This window comes from Stegodyphus dumicola, chromosome 2, assembly GCF_044657685.1.
Source record: "Stegodyphus dumicola isolate Sdum_Otavi_A_Nest chromosome 2, ASM4465768v1".
NCBI lineage: Eukaryota > Metazoa > Arthropoda > Arachnida > Araneae > Eresidae > Stegodyphus > Stegodyphus dumicola.
This window is the reverse complement of record NC_140769.1, coordinates 283706901-283728930: the sequence shown is the minus strand read 5'-3', so window position 1 is coordinate 283728930 and position 22030 is coordinate 283706901. Positions and strand designations below refer to the sequence as shown.

Sequence of the window (22030 nt, the reverse complement as noted above, 5' to 3'; positions counted from 1 at the left end):
TTATTTAAGCTTACAATTTTAGCTAATAGAAGAAAAAATGCAATGATTAAAATAGATTTTTCTATGCTTCAAGTGTTTTTTTAATTTAAAATTTAGTCTGTACGCAGACTTTTGTGGCTAACTGTAATTTCGTTTTGGCATTTTGTGACGATTCACTATAAACGGCGAATCACTTTGTAAACTGTTGCCACCATATATTATAGCCCTGCATTATAGTTAAAGAAATTAAATAATCAAGAACCTGCACAAATATATGTATTTTTCTCGCATTGTGGTAAAACAACGGTACCTAGAGGCATCCGATTTGGAATAACGTACGTCTCCACCCGAAAGCCAAAATCTGAAATTTGTTTCATTATCTATTTCATACTTTGTAACACTTTAACGAATTTTGTATTAACATACTCGACGATTTTAAAGCGAGCGATGGCAACACTATAACCCCCCCCCAAAAAAAAAATATCACCAGCGCGCGAGACTGTATATCGGAAATTCTAAAAGATGGGCTGAATTTAAACCTTTTTTGCAATATTGCTCTTGAACTGAATTTTATGGTTTAAGTGCAAAGAACATGATATTTATAAATGAAGGTAACACGCAAAACATTAAAAAAGCGCCACTTTGGGCGTAATGTAAAAATCAGAAAGCTTTCAGATTTATTATTGTTATTACTATTTTAAATTTTGACAATTTTTTATTTACCAAGGGGTGAGGAAAGATGGTTTGGCTGTATCGTTTTTTCAGAAAAAGATATATTACCTCGCAATCGAATATGCGTAAATGGCCACGAAATACGTAAACAAAAGTATACGGAGGTGCCACGTGAAAAGTCGCAAACAAAAAAAGAGCATTCGAATTCATTCGAGCATTTAGTGGTTCCAGAATACCATCCGTAACAGCGCTGCATTTCATCTACTGCTGGAGCTAGCCAGCGGCCGAGTGGTAAAGTCGCTGAACACTGGTAGTTCAATGTCCCAAGATTCGAATCCCGGGAAAGGGCTAGCTGCATGGGCATTTTCGTGATTTTCCACATGTGTAAAGTGTATACGAGCCAGTTTTTCTTATAAAGTCCTCTCTTCAGGCGATACCTCTCGAGTGCTTTGCCATAAGCAAATAAACCAAACCATATACTGTTTAGTAGAGGAACTAGGATAGCTTAACGCGTTGAGCGCGACGCCGAATTTGCTGTCCTTTTCCGTTCAGCCGGCAGCGAGCTAAGCCGTATTTTTGTTTAAAACGTTTCAATACATTTCATTAAAACTAAATTTGATCACATTTCATTGAGACTATATTTATTTTTTAAATTTAATACTGTCGGTCCCGCGGACCGAGACCAGCCAAACGAAAATTCTAGTGCCGGTCCCCAGGGACCGACGCCGGCCACATGGAAAGTTCACTGCCGGTCCCCAGGGACCGACACCGGCCACACTTTCATTAAAACTAAATTTTTTAACTTTAATACTGTCAGTCCCGCGGAACGACGCCAGGCAAACGAAAATTTCAGTGCCGGTCCCCAGGGACCGACGCCGGCCACATGGAAAGTTCACTGCCGGTCCCCAGGGTCCGAAGCCGGCCACATGGAAAGTTCACTGCCGGTCCCCAGGGACCGACACCGGCCACACGTTCACTAAAACTAAATTTTTTAACTTTAATACTGTCGGTCCCGCGGAACGACGCCAGGCAAACGAAAATTTCAGTGCCGGTCCCCAGGGACCGACACCGGCCACACTTTCATTAAAACTAAATTTTTTAACTTTAATACTGTCGGTCCCGCGGAACGACGCCAGGCAAACAAAAATTTCAGTGCCGATCCCCAGGGACCGACGCCGGCCACATGGAAAGTTCACTGCCGGTCCCCAGGGACCGACACCGGCCACACTTTCATTAAAACTAAATTTTTTAACTTTAATATTGTCGGTCCCGCGGAACGACACCAGGCAAACGAAAATTTCAGTGCCGGTCCCCAGGGACCGACGCCGGCCACATGGAAAGTTCACTGCCGGTCCCCAGGGACCGATGCCGGCCACACGGAAAGTTCACTGCGGGTCCGCAGGGACCGGCGGCGCGTTCAACGTATTAAGCGACATGATAAACAGCTGAACATCTGTCAAAATACCACATAATGTCATTGTCATCATGTTTTACCCCTGCATGTAAATAACTATGTACCATAGAATATTTTAACGCGCCCCTGTGTGGAGTAGTAAGTGAAATTTTAATGGAACTAGTACCTCAGTCCTTGATATTTAGGTAATGTTTGACTAATGTAGGTATAATAGTATGTTAGTTATTGATTTTTATGTAACATATGTTTAATGTATCTATGATATCTGTGTTGGTATGTTATATTTCAGCATATCTCTACATATAATTGTTTTATGCATTATTATCTTACTGTTTCCATATCCTACCGCTGCATGCATATAACCTTGTACAGTAGAACATTTTATCTTACGCCAGTCAGGCGCAATAAGTGAAATCTAATGCACCTAGCGTCCGAGTCCTTGATATTTATATTGACACTGGTGGACGTGGCGCTACACCAATTAACCATATGGTAAAGGGGTGGTGCCCACGTCCTCCGTCGCATGTCGCATCAACTGTATCTCCCGTACCACAAGTTCTCTATGCCCTAATGATTAACGTTTCAATTAACACCGATGCGTGGCGTAAGTACGCCCTGTGGAGGTGTTCATCTCAAGACGGTTAGTGTGAAGGGGCGACACCAGTTCTGCCAATGGCGATGTGTTGGTGCTTCCCACACTTAGTCCTGTCCTGTCCTGTCAAAATACCACAATTAAATGGAGCAGCTTTATAAGAGAGGTTTGTTTGCTAGATTTACTTAAAAGGACGAACAGGTAGGCTTGCAGAAATAGTTTAAATTGGCAAGAATTGGTTCATGCGGCGGGAAAACAATGCTAGCAGGAAATTTCCACAACAGTGGATATTCGTCGGGTTGTCCCGTGAAAGTAGTCCTAAATCGAAAAGCAAGCAAGCTGATATCAACGATTGCAGACCACGAATTGGAAGAATCGACAATCTTGGCGAGCCTGTAAAACAGACGAGCTTAAAAAGGCTGGTTATAACCATTTAACAGAGAATCACACATTTAATTTCGTTGATGCAACAACGGGTGCTCCAAAATGTGAAAACAAATGTGGGGCTCTTTTAACTGGCGAAACAAAAAGCAAAAAGCTCGATATCATTTAGAGACTATCTTTTGGAATTCGAATGCGACGGAAATCGTCTGGGAAAGATAAACCTTTTGATGCCACATTAAGAACTGTCGCGGAGAAATGGCAGCTCTATGCCAGTAGTTTAAAGTTGTCAATAAGCTTGGCACCGTTTTAATAATGGAAGCCTTGAAAATCAAGTAGTACCTAGTATTTTATAAACTGGAAGTTCTGTTCTGTTGAGGCAATATAAAAATGTAGATTACATATTTACAGAACTCGCCCAGTTATGATGTTACTGATGATGTCGTGTCTATGACAAAGTGCAATTATATAGCTTCGAAGCTGTCAAAGATTATGGTGTTACTTTCATAAAAAAATAAGGTACTTTTCCGTTTCGCCGGCGCAAATCTCGCCAAGCAGACTTTATTGGCGACAACACATAGTATGAACATAAAAAATGTTAACAAATGTTAGTTCTAAGAAATTTTTATTTTGAAGGCATAAACATTTTAATATCGTTTTAAAATTTTGTAAAAAGACAATAAATAAAGACGATAAATTTGCAAAAAGACATTAATTTAAGAATTTACTATGCTTTCATAGTACAACATCCTGATTCGCCGTTTCACATCCCGTGACCCCAAGTGACATCTCACATAAACTACGCTACAAAAATTTCACTCTCTCAGTAATTATCTACGTTAATTTCAAGTTAAATCTTACTTTGGAATACAAGTTTGAATGCAAAAATTATTTCAGTTCGTAAGAATAGCTTACTCAGAAATTATGTAAAACCCCAGTGCTTTACTTCGCTAGTGCATTCACATTAGAATAGATGAATTTAACATTTGACTTTGCCTCCTCTATATTTTCACCTTCGGGTAAGCAGTTTGATTGCATCCTAATTGACTTAATTACCGCGAATGGCCTTGGGGCGTAAAATTGAACTATCTGGTAAAAATTCTATGTAGTAATTGTATGACAGTATTGAAAGAAACAATCAATCTGATAAGAAATGGCTGCGATTTGTTTTGAAAAACCAGGCGTGAAAGGTTACCAGCGAGGATATTCCGTTTGGCATAGGTTGTACCATTTCTGGCGACTTTATCGCTTGCGCCGGCAAAATGGAAAAGTACCCAAAAAAATTATACATTGTTTTCAAAATTTTATACCTAGAAATATATATATATGTGTGATGTACCAGCTTTTGTCAGGAATAAATAGATTGTTGAAGAATCATAAATGTAGTCGTAGCTTAAATTATCAGACCATAAGTTTAAAAAACAGGATCCATTTATTATTGAACAGGAGAAATAGCAGTTACAAAATCAGATATCCAGAGTAAATAAAAAAATAACTACTAATAACATTTTGTATGAAGTTTACTGCATCGTGACATTTAAGAAAAAAGCCCCGATATTCTTTTGCGAGTCCTTTTATAGCCTCTGGAAAGGCGGAGCTTCCAAGAAATGACGTTAGCCTCGTCAGCCAATCCAGTTCGCTTTAAATATTTCCAGAACATTCTATAACTGTACGTGTAGAAAAGGCGGGAAAAACAACTTCACTACGGGGCTGTGCATTTAATTCCACGTACTTTCAAATAAGAGAACGTCGCCATTAAAAATGAAAAGAACATACAGTTAGAATTTTAAATGTATTCTTGATTATGCAATTTTATTATTACATATATACAGTGTCTCACAAAAGTGATGGGACACTTGTGCTTTACAAAAGGAAACTGCAATAAAATAAATTAAAAAAACATGTAAAATTTTTTGTGGGTGTGTTTCATATTTAAATTTAGTAACAATTATTACATAACATACATTTTCTCAAAATATTAAAATATTAATTTAATAAAAATACAATTGTTTAGAACGGAGCAAAAAATTCCTCACATAAGTGATGGGACACTTACTTTTCCATCAAATATTTATCCAAAAATTTTACTTTTTAAAAGGTATTAATATTTTGTTGGATTTCCTTTTACTTTTAAAACACGATTTAATGTTCTTGGGATGAGTTCGACTAATTTTTTTGTGATTTCTGGAGTGATTTTACCCCATTCTTCTTGAAGCATCGAATTTAATTGTTGTTTTGAAGAAATGGTGTGTTTGCGAATTCTTGATTCCAATTCTTGCCACATATTCTCTATGGGATTTAAGTCTGGAGATTGTGGTGGTGTTTTTATTATTTCAGGACAGTTACACAGCAGCCAGAGTCTAACGTTCAAAGCAGTGTGCTTGGGGTCATTGTCCTGGTAGAATTTAAAATCGTTATGAAGATTCAATTTTCGTGCTGAAGATTTCAAATTTTGATTTAAAATGTCAATATACTTGTACTGATCCATTATACTGTCAATAAAAACAAGATTACCAACTCCAGGGGACCAGATATACCCCCATACCATAACTCCTCCTCCACCATGTTTTACTGTTGGCACCAAGTTCTGTTTGCGAAATTCTTCCCTGGGTTTTCTCCACACCAAGATTCTACCGTCAGAACGAAATATATTAAATTTACTCTCATCAGCAAATACAGCTTCATTCCAGTAATCAGAATTCTTATTTATGTTGGATTTTGCGAAAGCCAGTCTGAGTTTTCTATTCTTTTCACTTACGAAAAATTTTTTCCTGGCTGCTCTACCGTGATATCCAGCAGATCGAATTACTCTTCCAATAGTCTCAGGATTAAAAATTACTCCATATAATGCTTGTAAATCAGCAGCAACTTTAGGAGCACTCATTCTTGGATTTTGTTTTAATATTTCGAATGATAATTCGCTTTCTTCCATTGGATAGCTTTGATGGTCGGCCAGGTCTTCTTTTATCCTGAATCATATGATTATTTTTATGTCGTTTTATGATATTGAAAACTGTTGAATGACTCAAGTTAACTGTTTCAGCAGTTTCTGTAATAGATTTTCCACGTTCAATATGCAAATTAATAACTAATTTTCGAATTTCAGGCAAAGTTTCTTTTCGTTTAGCATTCATGGCTGCACAGAGCTAAAATACACAAAAATTCCAAAATGAACTGGAGAGAAAAACTGCAGACGATTTTATAAATTATTGCCAATTGCTTTTGAGTAAAAATAAAAACCAAAAATAATATTTTTATTGTAGTACGTAGTAGTATCTAATAGTGTCCCATCACTTATGTGAGCCATTTTTTGCTCCGTTCTAAACAATTGTATTTTTATTAAATTAATATTTTGATATTTTGAGAAAATGTATGTTATGTAATAATTGTTACTAAATTTAAGTATGAAACACACCCACAAAAAATCTTTACATGTTTTTTAATTTATTTTATTACAGTTTCCTTTTGTAAAGCACAAGTGTCCCATCACTTTTGTGAGACACTATATATATACCAAAGAAAGTGCAGGTTTATCCACTGAGAGCTTGGGGCAGGCGCCCAGGGGCCCAGGGTCCAGATAAGCTGGACTCAACCAGAATTTCTGGTTATAAATTTCGATAGTTGAAAACAAAAATTCTTTAGAAAAATAGTAAATGGTTTTGCGAAAATAATCCGCAGCTCTCAACCTGCACTTTCATGTCCGTATTTTCCGTCGATATCTGGAGCGGGTGGTAAGAGTAGGATGACAACTATAATGCGCCTTACAATCCAGAAGCAGGCAAATAAATTACATTACAGACAGTACCTTAACAAACACGTAACGCGACGCAAACTTCATAAATAAATAAAGAAATTTTGAATCGAAAAATCGATCTATAATCTTGTGTATCGTCGAGTGCATCGCGTGGAGAGTCTCGAGAGTACGTGGAGTTCCGAGAACGACCGAGCAGAGTCGGGAGCTGTACTCGGGTGCTTTGCAGTGAAGCTGTCTCCACCGTGATAGCCTGATAACCTGAAGGTTGTGTCGCTGATCGTGTCAGTCTCTCGAGTGTTTATAGTAGCTCATCGACGACTGTAAAAGTGACTTTGGAGCTGTCTTGACAATACTGGTAAATAAAAGTGTGTTTCGATACTTCATCAAGTGTCGTCGTTATTCACTCCAAATCTACGAACCCCGTACGAACGTAAAGGAAGAAAATAACATAACAATACATTACTCTCAATGTAACTCAATTGCATCGGATACTTCCGATAGATAGTATTATTACGAAATGTCAAGGCGCGGTGAGATGGCTTCCCCGCAAAGCAGTTTTAGGGTTGCCATAAAATGGCAAGGGAGGGCAGGGTTTCCACAATTGGCGAGAAATCGCCCATTTGGCGATAAAATTGTCGATATACCACGGACGGTTGGAGAGCCTTCTGGAACGAATTCTTACCGGTTTAGCCCAGAATGTTCCCGAACACAAGTCGAAAACTATATAAACCCTGCTACTCCGCAGTCAGTTACAGTGTCTCTCATCGAGTGTGCGTCTCGTCTAGCGAGTCAGTCCCTGCGGAGTGGATCGAGTTGACAGCCGGGCAGCGAGTGCAGAGTGGGTCGTCGAGTGCACCGCAAGAGTCTCTTATTACTTCGCGGTTAGTGCATCGTCGAGAGAGCGTGTTGAGCTCCGGGAACGACTGAACCGAAGAGTCGGGAGCCGTGCTCTGTGTGTCGTCGAATGCAGCGCGAGTTGTAGCGTGGAGAGTCTCGAGAGTACGTGGAGTTCCGAGAACGACCGAGCAGAGTCGGGAGCTTTGCAGTGAAGCTGTCTCCACCGTTATTGCCTGACAGTGTGAAGGCTGTGTCGCTGATTGTTCCAGCATGTTTATAGGAGTTCATCGACGACTCTAAAAGTGTTATTGGAGCTCTCCTGACAATACTGGTAAATAAAGTGTGTTTCGATACTTCATCAAGTGTCGTCGTTATTCACTCCAAATCTACGAATCCCGTACGAACGTGAAAGAAGAGAAAAACGCAACAGTATGTTACATCTTAGAATGTTATTTTTATTTTTATCTTTTTTGTTATATTTTAGAATGTATTCTTATAAAAAAAGGTATTCTTATAAAAAATATTTTCAATATTTTTATAAGAATACTGTTTTGTTTTTTATTTTTATACATATTTCTACAATAAAAATTAAACATTAAAATTTTGTTGCATTTGTTGCAGATCCAAGAGGCCCTCCTTGGATCCGCTAGTGCCAAGGAGGCCCAAAGATGTTCTGCGCCCAAGGCCCGAAATGAGCTTAAACCGCCACTGATCAAGGATCAATATTTAAGAAAATAAAACCTGTAGCGAATTCTTTTTCAGAATACTTCATCAACAATACTACATATGTTTCTTAATGTCGGGCGTGGATTTCTAATTAAAAAGTGAAAAATTACTATTTCTACATTGGCAATGGAATCAAAGCATACAAATATTTTAACATTTCATAAATAGTCCCCAGTTGAACCACCGTCATGAGAAACCATTATTTAATCTCCCAAAATGTTGTAATTAACTATTTTCTGAATCCATTCTATATACATGACAGTCATCTCCACTGCTTTTTTTTTTTTTTTTTTTTCCGTCACCTAAATAATATCTCCCCCTCCCACACACACACAGAGAAAGGACTGCCTGATCTGTCAACTCAACACCCAAAACTAAGGTACAGAAAGAAGCGCAGTCCCCGTCCCCCTAATCGATTTGATTCAATGACTTTTCTAGGGGAGCGCCAAGTCAAAACCACAAACGAGGACATCCAGCAGCCTAGCCATGCTGCCATTTAAAGGCAGAAAGAAAAAAGAACAAGTAAAAAATTTAAAATTTCCAAAACCAGAATAAATTTAAATGTTAAATCAATTCCGAGAAACCAACAAAATGTTAAGGGGGGCTCCGAGTAACTAAATACACTTATAAAGAAATAAATAAAATAATAATATACGACTATTAGGATATAACCTAATGGACCTTAACGGCACAAAAGGAAAGTGAGAAGAAATAATAATAAATAAAAATAAATCAAATCAAGGGTTAATAACTAACAAAACAAAAGGAAAGGACAAAACACAAGATACAGACCACACTTTACAATAAAAAACACGAAAAGGCTAATCTTTGGGATATGGTAACAGGTAGCTTGGCGACATTTTGGTAAGGCGATAAAGGGTACGAGCTAGGACTTTAGCAGTGTACATGGATAAAGTCAAGAGTGTGCGCAATGCCATTTTTGTGCAATTCTGGGATGTTTTTTTAAGTGAAAATAGGTCGACGTGTACATGGATACCGTGTATGTGCAATTCTTAAAAACGCGGCAAGCAGTTGGCGATTCTGCACTTTCTCCCAATTTCGCACCTAATCTTCGTCATGAGTAAGCACTTTTGTTCCATAAAAAGCGTAATTCGGCTAGCAGATTGTTGGAAAAAAAATGTTGAGAAAGGGAGAAAAAAAAAACATGTCTTTACTTCGTGAAAACCAAATGGCGTCCAAACAAAAACTAACAGGTTGCTGCAGCAGGGTTGGTCGCCAAATTTTCGCCAAAAAATCGCCAAGTTACCATAATCCAAAGATTAACCCACGAAAATATATCAAATCAAAATCCCGACATTAACTCGATTATTACTAATAAAATTCATTAATTCCCTAGCAAATTCAAATTCAATATTTTTTCCAGTAAATGTATCAATATGACCAAATCTTTTCTTTATATCATAAGTCAAATCACAATCACAAAATGTCTAAACTGAGCCTATAACTCCACAACTATAACACAACTCATTTTCTTGTAGGCCGAATCTCTTTAGGTACTCCGGGAAGCGTCCATGTCCTGATCTAAACAACATGAAATACATTTATTATATATATATAGGAACCAAATTACAACTGTAATCTCTTTTTCTATTAGATTCATTCCAATCCTTTTTCCACTTATCAATATAAAATTGTTTTATTTTATTCATAAACTAAGGAATTAAGGGCAAAGATAGTTAAAACAGTTTTTGAAGAGAAAAAATAAATATGGAAAAATTAATAGATCCTCATACTGATGTCACGGATGCGGAAAAATTCGTGTATGCGCCAGAAAAAACGTCCCGTTTCCGCATCATAAAAATGATGCGGAAACACTTTAATAAATTAACATAACAACAATAAATTTCAAAGAATACCATGTACACAGCGTTCTGTTTCAACTTTAAAAAACATCTACGAATTGCACAATTCAGATGGTACGCACTAGTCAACAAAATAACTAAAATAAATTTCAAACAATTCAAAAAAACAACAATGACGACAGAAATTCATACTAAAAAAAAACAATGAACATTACATTCTACAAAATAAGAACAAGAATAAAATAAAATGCACTTACCATTAATGCTTTTTCGAAGAGCAGATATACCAATTTCATACCGCCTTTAACATGCCGCCACGTAATCACTAGTATCGTATTTATATGACAGCCAGACACACTATCCAGAAAATTCATACTATGGTTCACAAATAAATAAAATAACAAATAATCACAAATCCCTAGTTCTATCACGCACAACCACTAAAAATAATCTCCCATACTTTCTTTCCACACCTCCAAATACCCACTGCCTCTCAACAGGATGGCCACGACGATATTTCCTTATGCCGAACTTCAACAACTTTCACCATTAAATCTTTTCCCTCTAGCTTCTCAGACACAAAGCATGACGGGAACCAACAAACTCCAGCGAAAGATTTTTCAACGTCAACAGGGTTGCCATACAACACGCAATCGCGCCAAAACCAGCGCAGAACACATATCGCCACATTTGGTGAAATTAGGGCGTATATCAGAGTTGTACCTTTGGTGGCAACGTCTCTTAATTGAAGAATGATATGGACCAAAAAAAAGCGAGAATCGAAATTAATACCATCTCTGGTGTTGAAAAGAGCAGGCATTATTTCTGCTATAACAAAATACACGCCAAAACATTATCTACAAGAAAATGTATGCATCATCGTCACCTCTTGGCCACCCGTTAAATAAGAAATATTCTTATCTCTTACAATACTGTTCTCGTTCTCAAACAATATCCCGGCAAACAGGTTTGCTTAGGAGAGTTTTTGTAATTTTCCTCGCATGCAATACCAATACAAGCTACATTCTGTTAAAAATTCCTCCACGAAAACATCTTTCCGCTTAGCGGATAGCTCTGGCGGGTATTCCCTTAATCCAGACAATCGAATCAAAGTAATTGTAAACAAATGTCTTTTAAAATGTATCATCCTGTTTCATTCTTTATTTACTGAATTAACTAATCTAACAAATATATTTCTTAAGTTTCCAAGAAAAATACCATCGTCGAAATGAGTTGAGGGCAAAAATACATTGTCTTGCTGGAAGTATCAAGATGATGCACATTTTTCTAAGGGAAACTGACTGGCGCATATAATTAAAATGGTTCCAAATATCGTTTCGTCTTTGCTGCCAAAATAACATTTTATCTGAAACTGACAATTGCGATGTTTTGTCTTATTTTGCAATCATTAGTCTTATTCCTGAAAGACGTATAAAAATTTCTACAACTCTAGTGTAGAATTGGGTGTCCCTACGATTGGTTGCAAATTTTGTTCAATTTTGGCGATGAAACCCCATTTCTGGTTACCATGATAGTTTTAACTTGGTTTTAGCTTCCTGTAAGTGAAAATAGATCGATGTGTACATGGTGCAATTCTCTGATGTTCTTTTAAATGAAAATGTGTACATGAATACCGAGTTTGTCCAATTCTTTTACTTCTTATTTTGGTTTTGTATAGTGGTCATCTTGAAACTGTGCCTTCCTGGCGCCGATCTTGGCGTCAAAAAAAAAATGGCCAAAAAAAAAAAAAAAACAAGGGGCACCCAATTGTAAACTTTTACCAATTCAAGTAATCGAAAATTCGACTTAGCGGGGAACTTAACATTAATATCGAATTCCATATTTCGAAATTTTCAATCTGATTTACCGAAGTTTAAGAATATAACAAAATTTAGAATATCAACCATTTACCAACGCACTATTATATTTTTTCAGTTTCATCTTTCAAATTGTATTACTCTTAAATTATCTAAACATCAAATATCTGTAATCTTACAACAATTTTGCATTCAATTCAATAAGAGAAATTCCTATTTGCTTAGTTTTATAACGCTGACTTTTACTATTAATTGTAAATATCCAAGAATTCAGAGCAGTTTATCTTTCAACATACGCATTCTGAGATATTTACGCATAACTGGTATTCCCAAGTTTACGAACCCATAAAAATATTACATATCTTTTGAAAACACTTTCAAATATAAAAAAAATTACAGGTTTAAGGTGGTAACCATTGTATGATAAAATTACAATGGATACAATGAATGAAACACAGAAAGTTCGGTGAAATGAGAAAAAATTTTATTTTTATATAACATCACTCAAATATATCATACGAATAGAGAATTTTATATTTTCTTTATACGAATAGAAAATATTTGTTAAATTTAAAGTATTCAGATGTACACAATATTCTTCAAGCTAATAAAATATTACTAGGTAAAATATTCTTGGGTGGAACCTGTAATATAACAGCTCACTTCAAAATAATTCTAGCTCTTTTTTTATTAATCTTATTTGAAAGAAATAAACAACCGCAAATAAATCATTTTGTACCGTTAAAGTACAGATGCTCAAATAGTTTCAGTTTATTCTTTTCGCACTTTTATTCCCCTTTCACAAGATTCTATGACACAGTGTGTATTCTCAGATTCAGTCGATATTTCGAAAAATATTGCAATATTGAAGACGTTTTAATTCAATCTAAAAAAATCCTTTAATTATGTTTTTTATAACAGTACGTCTAAAGGAATACTTGCTTTTATACATTTCGTTAAAATATATATTAACAGCCTTTTTAAATCTTTTTTTGATAATCTTTAATGGCAACTAACGTAGAAACTGAAAAATAATTTTCATAAAATTACAGTTATTGATAAACATGTATTTCGAATTGTTTAAATGTCATTAAACAAATCTAATGATTAAGTCTGCAAGAATTCCATGGTCAACAAATTTTATCAGCTTTATTTTCAAATATACTTTGAAAATACAAATTAATTTCGTTCTACTTTATTTCAGAACAAGTATTTTAAGCATTCCAACGACGACTTTTAAGAATTTCACTAAAATATAAAAAACATAACATTTTCGAACTTTCATATCTAAATAAACATGGAACTCCAATTACGTAATTTTATAAAAAGACTTAATAAGGAAATTAAAATCCAACACCATTTTACTATTTAAGATGCACAGAATAAAAAATGCATGCGAAAGAGTAGAAATGTAAACAACGAAGAATAGCAAAACTGACTGAATATTACTCAGGTTTAATAACACGAAACTTATTCACAATTACCGTAAAGTTCGAATATTTTTAAACTTTTCATAATATGTCTACTGATTCTGTTAATACACGGGATAAAGATTTCTTAAATATACTCTCAGTAACATCAAAATAATACATAAAAAGCATTTATGAAACAACTTCGAATGTTATTAATAAAACATTTCGAACGGGTTAACAATACACGTGAATGCAAAAACCACCTTCTCGATTATACGCATAAATAAATAATTTTTCTTACTGTATTACCAGTAGTTACTACCAATGAAAAGAAACAAAAAAAATGTATAACGAATAATTTTTACCTGTACTCAAAATGTATCCTATGAATTGTTCTTCCACTAAATTTTAAGATTCTCACAACGGAGAGTTAGCAGACGACGACTTCTCAAAGCAACAACCACAAACCATTTTGAAAAGCATTGGCTCGAGTCGAAGATAAACGGCGCATGCGCTACAGCTGACAGCTCGTTTAAAAAAAAAAAAAAGTGCTGAAATAAAGCGTTTTAGTGAGGGGAAATATGGTTCGGAAAACGAAGAAATGATTACGTCCGCTTGGTGTGAGGGGGAATTCCGTCCCTCCGAAAGAACTTTTACTAAATGGAATTAATGGCGGGAAAATGAAAAATAAAAATACAACCAAAGCTCAACTTAATTATATGAATTTTCAAAAATATATGTCATGTAAAACTTCACAAAATGTAAAAAACTTAATGAATTTTCATCATTTTTTCGTAAATACACTTCACTTAAATTTTTGCAAGTAAAAATGTTAAACATGCCACATTAACAAATATAAACGCAAATTCAATCATCTTTTTCTAGTTTTAGTAACTGTGAAACAGAAGAATGTTCGAAATGTAAGAACTTTTTACATCTGTAGTATTTAGTCGTTTCCAATGTTAAATTCGTTACTTAAGAATATTAAATTTTTAAAAAAGGCAATTTTTATAATATCAGAAAATGAGATATAATCAGCTACTTGATTTCTCCTACCTATATTTCTAACATAAAATATAAGACTAATTTTAAGGGAATATCAAGTTTAATTGAATTTAAAAACATACTAATAAGTTGACTTAATAATCTTAAAATATTTTTTAAATGTCTTAACACCATATGAATTTCTTGCAAAGCCTATTAACCACATGACTTCCTTATACGATATATTAAATTGTACGCGCTTTTTGCTGCATTTCATTTAAACGTATTTCCTCGAATTACATTAGAGATATATCTGTCATTCAATTAATTCTGTTCTCTCTTCGCGGCAAAGCAAAAATACATAAAAACTCAAAATATTATCAATAAAAATTTAATGATATACAAAAATATAAAACACCAAATACAGTTAAACAATTTTTACAATTAAAATTACAGTTTCTAAGCAAAAGGAAGCAATTCGGCCAGCGGGCAAAAAGGCACATTTTTCGGTGCACAAAACTAAGTTTCCTTTTGGTACCACTCGGCAAAAAGACACTAAAGGTGCAGAAAGAATTAATTCACTATTCTGCAAAGTTTAAAATGTAAAAAAAACTTCGCTGCTATCGTACATAATTAGGCTTAGTCGCAGAATAATCTTACCGGGAAATTTAATACTAATTTCGAATTCTATATTTCGACATTTTCGGTCTGACAAATAAACTTTATAAATTAAACAAGTATAGAAAAATAGTAAATACTAAAACTTGAATAAATACAGCTTTTTACTTCCTAGGACGAACTAAAGGAAGCTCTGGAATCACGATTTCAAAAAAAATCAGATTATCAGATTATCAGATTTCAAAAAAAATATCCATTTTGACTGTTCTGAATCCATTTTGACTATTTTTTGCTGTGACGTCGGTGCGCAAGAACAAAATAAAAGACTCTTAATTTCAAATCGGAAAATAAAATACATTCATTTTGGATGCAAAAAGGACTTTTCTTTAAATCTGTACGTAAAATCTTTAAATCTTTCTTTAAATCGCATAGCTCAAAAAGATTTCCATAAAACGTTGAAATTTTGTATATGGAACTGTTATAACATCTAGTTACATTCCCGAATCCATTTGGACTATTTCTTTACATAATGTCTGTACGCACGGATATAATAAAGGACTCTTTTTACCTCCTTGTACGAAGTAAAGTGAGTATTACAATCACGAAAAATTCCGGATAACATATTTCAACGAAAATATCCATTTTGACCGCTATCGAATGCAATTGAACGATGTTTTTACTTGACATCTGTACGTAAGACAGAATAAAGGACTCATTTTTTTCACCAAACGAATTATAAAAATGATTTAAAATGGGTTCAGAAGAGATATTTCCGTGGCGTCTGTAGTACGTACGTATGTATCTCGCATAACTCAAAAACGGGTAGCCTCAAAACGTTATGTGTATACACACACATATGTATGCACATGCATATATTTCTGAATCCGGTTCCGATAACACAAGAGTACCCACATATTTTGCTGCACTTCATTTAAACTTATTTCTTCGAATTATTCTAACTTAATTAACCGATTCCTCGAGGTAAGTTGAAAATGACATCAAAAACTGCAAATTTTGGAATTAAATACAAATGACAATTTTTGTCGTACGGGAGCCCAACTTCTTATAATTTTATTTTTTCCGTAGCAAGCATAAACCTTTTCCAGATATAAGTATAGGATACAGGAAATTGCCTTCAAATTTAGATTTCGTTATTTCTCCAAAATCATTTTTTTACTTCCTTGTACGAAGTAAAAAGGAAGTATTGTAATCGCGAAAAGTTTCAGGCAGCATATTTCAACGAAAATATCCATTTTGGCCGCTATCGAATGCAATTTAACGATGTTTTTGCGTGATATCTGTACGTAAGGACAGAATAAAATACTCTTTTCCTTCAAAAAAATTATAAAACTGCTTTAAAATGAATTCTGATGATAATTTTTCGTGGCGTCTGTACGAACGTATGTACGTACGTGCGTACGTATGTATCTCGCATAACTCAAAAACGAATAGCCTCAGGACGTTGAATATTTGCATATAGGACTGCTATAACATGTAGATGTGCACCTCGTATTTGGGTTGCAATCGGCCGCACCAAACGTATCTGAATATATTTATATATATATCCACTCTGTTACCCGGCTGAGTGATCTCAGTTTCTTTACTCTTATATGTTTGTAAATTGTAAATTTTTTGCTTTAAAAATGATTGAATTATGTTGTTCTTATCTTCCGGTTAAGGGTTTTATGCCTTTAGTAAATCTGAATGCAATATTTTTAGAATTCTCAACAATTTTAAAGTTGTTTAAGTGCCGCTAAGCCTAATAATTTTTTTGATGTCCATTGCTTGTTTACATTTGAAACAGCAGGATAGTGGATTTGTTGCCAATCTAGAGAAACTTAGCTTTGCAACAACAAAGATAACGCCTTCATTTATTACTGCGAATTAAATCATGCTTAATCCTTTCTGGAATTTTTTCGAGGAAATAAGTGTTTAAGATTTACTTCGTAATTTTTAATATAGATATTTTGAGTTTTTATGTATTTTTGCCTTCTCGCGGAGTGAGAACTGAATTAATTGAATGAGAAATACTCAATCGTCTGTGAAAAACTGTTTCTTTTTTGTTTCGTTTGCTTAATTTCTTTTATGCATCATTCTAACTTTATTATAGTATTTGAATAGAACATGTGGCAACGATTAGATAATTCTATTCTTTAAATGATATAAATTTTGTGCATTATGAGTTATAATATGAACGAAATATATAAGTTAACTGTTATATAATTATTGGATTATATAACAGTTAACTTAGTTTTTGTTATATAATTATTATATAAGTTAACTGTTATATAATTATTAATACTGTTAAGTGAATCTAGCGCCAGAGTGTCGCGATGGTAAACAAAGTGAATTTTAAAGAATGCATTTATTCTATTGTTGTTTATGCGCTGTCGGCGAAGTAGATTTAATTCAATCCAATAAGTTTAAATGAAATGCAAGAAAAAATGCGTATAATTTAATATTCCAATACAAGGAAGTCATGTAGTGTATACATCAGATTTTTTTAATTTGGTGTTGCCAAAACATGAATATTCTCGTCATGTAAAGCAATTCTGTAACTGGAAGTATATGACTACGACCAATGATTTCGAAGATAAAGTCTGGGTAAGGGAGGGTATTCACTTTTGCTACCGCCGATTTCTGTTGAAAAGGGAGGTGCACAACTATATGTTATAGCAGTCCTATATACAAAATTTCAACTTCCTGCGGCTACTCGTTTTTGAGTTATGCGACATACATACGTACAGACTTCACGAAATAATCCATTTTTAACCCATTTTAAATCAATTTAACAATTCCTTTTGAAAAACAGTCTTTATTCTGCCCGAACGCAAAAAACAATAGTCAAAATGGATTCAAGAGTTCCTTTGAAATATGATACCCGAATTTTTTCGCGATTACAATTCTTCCTTTACTTCGTACAAGGAAGTAAAATGTCTGTATTCTTATTTGGAGTTGAATATTCATGTAAATTCTAATGAATTTAACTAAAAAAAAGTATAACAATGATTTTTATCTGTATAGGGAAATTATTTACAAAATAGATTCATTTAATCAGCGCACTTTGACGTGCCACAAATGCATTATGATGAAGTCGTATTTTTGACGCTACTTGAGTGCTACGAATCGAATAAAATCGGGGATGCCCAGATAGTTCGAGAAAAAATTTATTTGACAAATCTTCGACACAGAACTTTACCGATAAAAATGCGGTAAATAAAAGTTTTGATTGATCACATTAATAAAGAAAGACATGATCGATAAGTCTAAAGACAATAAATAAATGATCGATGGGTATGTTGATGAAAGAATTAAATTCTGTATGTTTTTTTTTATTAAATTTTCTTTAGGATAAAAAGGATTAACATTTACTGTTAACTATAAAGTTTTCACTATAGAATGTAAAGATATTCATGTTCTTATATTTTTTACTTATTTTTCTTTTGTTTATATTAAAAAAAACCTGGTTTTTGTGCCCATTATAACTGCCGAAAATTTTTCATTTTCGCTATGCAAATTACACTTTTTACATACGTACATAATCAGAACTTACATATTCAATTTATCAACCATTGCCTTAAAAGAGCAGGCGTTAAATACTCACTCTAAATCACTTAACTGATAGGGATATGATAATTTATTCCTAAACCTGAGAAGGCGGTATAAGTTGGATGACTGTCAGTTGAAAGATTTGTATATAGTGTAATTACTCAATTGTATATATTGTAAAAAGCTAATTGTCTTCAGACATATACTGTTACTATACTGTTACTAAAAAATGGGCCTATTTCCTGCCTTTAGACTGTCTATTAGCTCTTGGACAACGAAAATGCCTTTTTCCTATCTTAAATTCTTAATCATTGCGACACGACAATTAGCCAGAAATTAATTAATTTCCATTCACTAGTATTTTCTAAAAAATCTTAACAGACGGTCTCTCTCAGATAAGAACTCCACAAAATACATCCCTCAAGAATTCCAAGTCCCACCCACTACCATAAATTACTTCACCCAAGTCTTACCGACTGATATTATTCGAAGCCCCTACTGCCGCTAAGAATTTTCGGACACCCTACACTTCTGAGTCAGACACGAAGAGAACACTTTGCCAACTCCCCCACTAGAAAGAATGTAAGTTACTTAATACCTTTCTGGCCTTTATATCTTCATGTACATTCACTATCTTATTTATATTATTTTCTATATTATTATTATTATTATTATTATTATTATTATGTTTTCTTTGATTCGTTTTTACAAAATTTGCATTATTTATCTTTTTTATAATCTTCTATGTTTATTTCAACTTTACTTTGAATTCGATTTCATAATGACAATTTCCAATGTTTAATTTCTACTACTAATAATAATATAGTACTCAAATACATAAAGATGATAGTGTCGGGGACGGTTACTCGAGTTTTACAGGATTTCTCTACAGTAACTGATTTTTACTCCAAATTGAATTGATTAAAATGCTTCATGAGAATAAGTTCTTTGAGTAGCAACTATTCGCGGAAATATTTGGCCTGACTAGAATTGCCGATTTGGCTTTAACTTATAACTCGAGTAAAGACGAAACACTTTCATATTTACGTATTTTTATCAATTATTGTTCATTGAACGGGAGTTGGTTTGTTCCCCTTGAAAAGTCAACTAATTTCCGATCAATGACAATAATTACATGTTTTAATTTTTCCTTTTACAATTGAAATATTATTCTTCGTGATGATTTAACTCCAGTCCCCGTTAAAACATTTTAACATTTTGCTTTCAAATTACTTCAAAACATCTTTCAAAATATAACTTACCAGTATGGATGCACACTTTTAAAATAATTCTACTTTAATTAAACTTAGGAGATAATATAATCAATTAATCAATACTGTTTAGGAAATAATTTATTATTAACTAACTTTGCAGCAATTGCGCAAGTAATAATAACTTGTATTCACACTAAATGGATTTAAGTTCATACAACATTATATATATATATATATATATATATGTATATGATGTATCAGCTTTTGTCCAGAATAAATAGATCGTTGAAGAAATATAGATGTAGCCGTAGCTTAAATTATCAAACGATAAGTTTTAAAAAACAGGATCCACTTATTATTATTCAGGAGAAATAGCAGTTACAAAATCAGATATCCGGAGTAAATAAAAAAGAATTACTAATAACTTTTTGTATGAAGTTTACTGCATCGTGATATTTAAGAAAAGCCCCGATATTCCTTTTGCGAGTCCTTTTATAGCCTCTGGAAAGGCGGAGCTTCCAAGAAATGACGTCAGCCTCGTCAGCCAATCCAGTTCGCTTTAAATAACTCCAGAACACTCTATAACTGTACGTGTAGAAAAGGCGGGAAAAACAACTTGACTACGGGGCTGTGGATTTAATTCCACGTACTTTCAAATAAGAGACCGTCGCCATTAAAAATGAAAAGAACATACAGTTAGAATTTTAAGTGTATTCTTGACTATGTAATTTTATTATTACATATATATATAGTAAAAAATTTAGAACTAATATTTCACAAAGACCACAAATTGAAATTCATAATTGTTAAATTTCAAATAATCACATAAATGAAACAAAGAATTTTAAAATGTTAAAACCAAAACCTTTCAAACAAACAAAACCCCACTTTAAAAAACTAATAAATTTAAAGAAAAATGAACAAAAACAGAAGAGAAATTCAATCAACCTCAATGCTACTTCATCAGGGGGGAGGAACACTGAAATTCAAAAGAATTAATTTGTAATTACCGTATTTGACGGCATATAAGACTCAATTTTTTTCCTAAATTTGGTCTCAAAAAAGTAACCTGCTTCTTATACGTGAAGGTAATTGCATTCAATAATTGTTTATTTGGCTTTTACGAAACGTGAGAACTAAAAGTAACCACGCTATTGAAACTTTTTTTCCTTGTGTGTGGCCGTCTAAATAAGGGTGCGTCTTATATGCCCTCAAATACGGTGTATATATATATGTAATAATAAAATTCTATAGTCAAGAATACACTTAAAATTCTAACTGTATGTTCTTCTCATTTTTAATGGCGACGTTCTCTTATTTGAAAGTACGTGGAATTAAATCCACAGCCCCGTAGCCAATTTGTTTTTCCCACCTTTTCTACACGTACAGTTATAGAATGTTCTGAAAATATTTAAAGCGAACTGGATTGGCTGACGATGCGGACGTCACTTCTTGGAAGCTCCGCCTTTCCAGAGGCTATAAAAGGACTGGCAAAGGAATATCTGGGGCTTTTTCTTAAATGTCACGATGCAGTAAACTTCATACAAAAAGTTATTAGTAATTCTTTTTATTTACTCCGGATATCTGATTTTGTAACTGCTATTTCTCCTGAATAATAATAAATGGATCCTGTTTTTTTTTTTTTTTTTTTTTTTTAACTTATCGTCTGATAATTTAAGCTACGACTAAAGCTGGTACATCACATATATATATATATATATACATATATATATATATATATATATACACACACTTTGTTACTCGGCTCGGTAAGGCGAGTTTTCTCATTCTTGTATGTTGAAATATTGTGCAATTTTTTTTTTTTTAAGTGATATATTTTTTTTGGGGGGGGGGTCCGGGTTAAGATTTTTACGACTTTAGCTAATCTACATGCAATAGTTTTAGAATTAGAAACAATTTAAAAGTTGTTTAAGTGACATTAGGCCTAAGGAGGCCGCCATTTGTTTACCTTTGAAACTCTTAGTAGAACAGTGAATTAAGTCAGTTTTCCCAACTTCAGTGTCTTTTTGCCGAGTGGGAATAAAAGTTAACTTTCAGTTTTGTACACCTAAAAATACGTCTTCCAGTACGTCCGAATTGTTGTTTTTGAGTAGAAACTTTAACTGTAAAAAAAAAAAAAAAAAAAAAACTGTCTGAACTGTTTTTAACTGTATTTGGTGTTTTATGTTCGAACACTGTCCCCTTGATAAGTTCTGTTTGAAGCTGTAAACAAAAGAAATTAATATTATGTTTACTTT

General features: G+C 33.8%; 1 protein-coding gene across 1 annotated transcript in view; it reads right to left on the bottom strand.

The window, feature by feature from the left end:
* LOC118184492 (tumor protein p53-inducible protein 11-like) overlaps positions 1 to 13889 on the bottom strand; it is a 483444-nt gene extending 469555 nt beyond the window's left edge. Inside the window, exon 1 of the mRNA XM_085812234.1 lies at positions 13773 to 13889. The gene's annotated coding sequence lies outside the window, so the exon portion shown is untranslated. The remainder of the gene's footprint in view (positions 1 to 13772) is intronic.
* Positions 13890 to 22030: the final 8141 nt, after the last annotated feature.